Source organism: Columba livia, unplaced genomic scaffold (assembly GCF_036013475.1).
Source record: "Columba livia isolate bColLiv1 breed racing homer unplaced genomic scaffold, bColLiv1.pat.W.v2 Scaffold_122, whole genome shotgun sequence".
Lineage (NCBI taxonomy): Eukaryota > Metazoa > Chordata > Aves > Columbiformes > Columbidae > Columba > Columba livia.
The window spans coordinates 860669-863184 of NW_027043021.1; positions in this window are offsets into that span (position 1 = coordinate 860669).

Below are 2516 nucleotides of genomic sequence, written 5' to 3' on the forward strand. Positions count from 1 at the left end.
TGTGAGACACACATGATGTCCAGTGGTGACTGTGACACACACGCTGTCCAATGGGGTTTGTGACATGCACACTTTCTCATGGGGTTTGTGACACACACATGCTGTCCCATGGGGTTTGTGACACACACACTGAACAATTGGCTTTCTTACACACAATCTGTCCAATGGTATTTGTGACACGCATGCTGTCCAGTGGGTTTTGTGACACACACACAGTCCAATGGTGTTTGTGACACGTATGCTGTCCAGTGGATTTTGTGAAACACACACTATCCAATAGGGTTTGTGACACACACACGATATCCAATGGGGTTTGTGACACACACACTGTCCAAAGGGGTTTATGACAAACACGCTGTCCAATGGGTATTGTGACACACACACACTGTCCAATTGGGATTGTGACACACACACTCTGTCTAATGGGGTTATGACAAACACGCTGTCCAATGGGGTTTGTGAGACAAACAATCTGTCCACTAGGGTTTGTGACACACACGCTGTCCAATGAGGATTGTGACACACACACTCTGTCCAATGGTTATTGTGACACAGACACTGTCCTATGGGTTTTGTGAAACACACAATCTGTCCAATGGGGTTTGAGAAACACACACTGTCTAATGGGGTTTGTCACACACTCACGCTGTCCAATGGTGTCTGTGACACACACACTGTCCAATGGGGTTTGAGATACACACGTTCAACAATGGGTATTGTGACACACACAATGTCCATGAGGCTTTGTGACACACACACTGTCCAATGGGGTTTGTGATACAGACGCTGTCCAATGGGGATTGTGACGTACACACGCTATCCCATGGGGTTTGTGACACGCACACTTTCCAATGGTTTTTGTGACACACACACTGTCCAATGGGGATTGTGAGACACACACGATGTCCAATGGTGACTGTGACACACACGCCGACCAATGGGGTTTGTGACACGCACACTTTCTCATGGGGTTTGTGACACACACATGCTGTCCCATGGGGTTTGTGACACACACGCTGAACAATTGCGTTTGTTACACACACACTGTCCAATGGTATTTGTGACACGCATGCTGTCCAGTGGGTTTTGTGACACACACACTGTCCAACAGGGTTTGTGACACACGCACGCTATCCAATGGGGTTTGTGACATGCACACTTTCTGATGGGTTTTGTAACACACAAAAGCTGTCCCATGGGGTTTGTGACACACACGGGGAAAAATTGCGTTTCTAACACACACACAGTCCAATGGTGTTTGTGACACACACACGCTATCCAATGGGGTTTGTGACACACACACTGTCCAAAGGGGTTTGTGACAAACACGCTGTCCAATGGGTATTGTGACACACACACACTGTCCAACTGGGATTGTGACACACACACTCTGTCCAATGGGGTTATGAGAAACACGCTGTCCAATGGGGTTTGTGAGACAAACAATCTGTCCAATACGGTTTGTGACACACACGCTGTCCAATGAGGATTGTGACACACACGCTGTCCAATGGGGTTTGGGACACACAAACTGTGCAATTGGGATTGTGACACACACACGCTGTACAATGGTGTTTGTGACACGCATGCTGTCCAATGGGTTTTGTGACACTCGCACTGTCCAATGGGGTTTGTGAGTCACACGCTGTCCAATGGGGTTTGTGATAAACACACTTGGTCAAATGGGGGTTGTGAGACACACAATGGGGTTCGTGACACACACGATGTCCAATGGCTTTGTGACACACACACTGTCCACTGGGGTTTGTGATACAGACACTTTCTAATGGGGTTTGTGACACACACTCTGTCCAATGGGGTTTTGTGACACACAGACACTGTCCAATGGGGATTGTGACACACACACACGGTCCAATGGGGTTTGTGAACACACACACAATGTCCAATGGTGTTTGTGACACACACACTGTCCAATGGGGTTTCTCACAAATACTCTGTCCAATAGGATTTGTGACACACAGTCTGTGCAATGGGGTTTGACACACACACTCTCTCCAGTGGGGTTTGTGACTCACACACTGTCAATGGTGTTAGTGACACAAACGCAGTCAAATGGGATTTGTGACACACACACTGTGCAATGAGGATTGTGACACACACACGCTGTCCAATGCTGTTTGTGACATGCATGCTGTCCAATGGGTTTTGTGACACACGCACTGTCAGGGGGGGTTTGTAACCCCCGCTCTGTCCAATGGGGTTTGTGACACACAAACTGTCCAATGGGGTTTCTGACACACATGCTGTCGAATGGGGATTGTGACACACTCGCTGTCCAATGGGGTTTGTGACAAAGACACAGTCCAACGAGGTTTCTGACACACATGCTGCCGAACGGGGATTGTGACACACTCGCTGTCCAATGGGTTTTGTGACACACACACTGTAAAATTGGGATTGTGACACACACACTCTGTACAATGGTGTATGTGACACGCATGCTGTCCAATGGGTTTTGTGACACTCGTACTGTCCAAAGGGATTTGTGAGACACA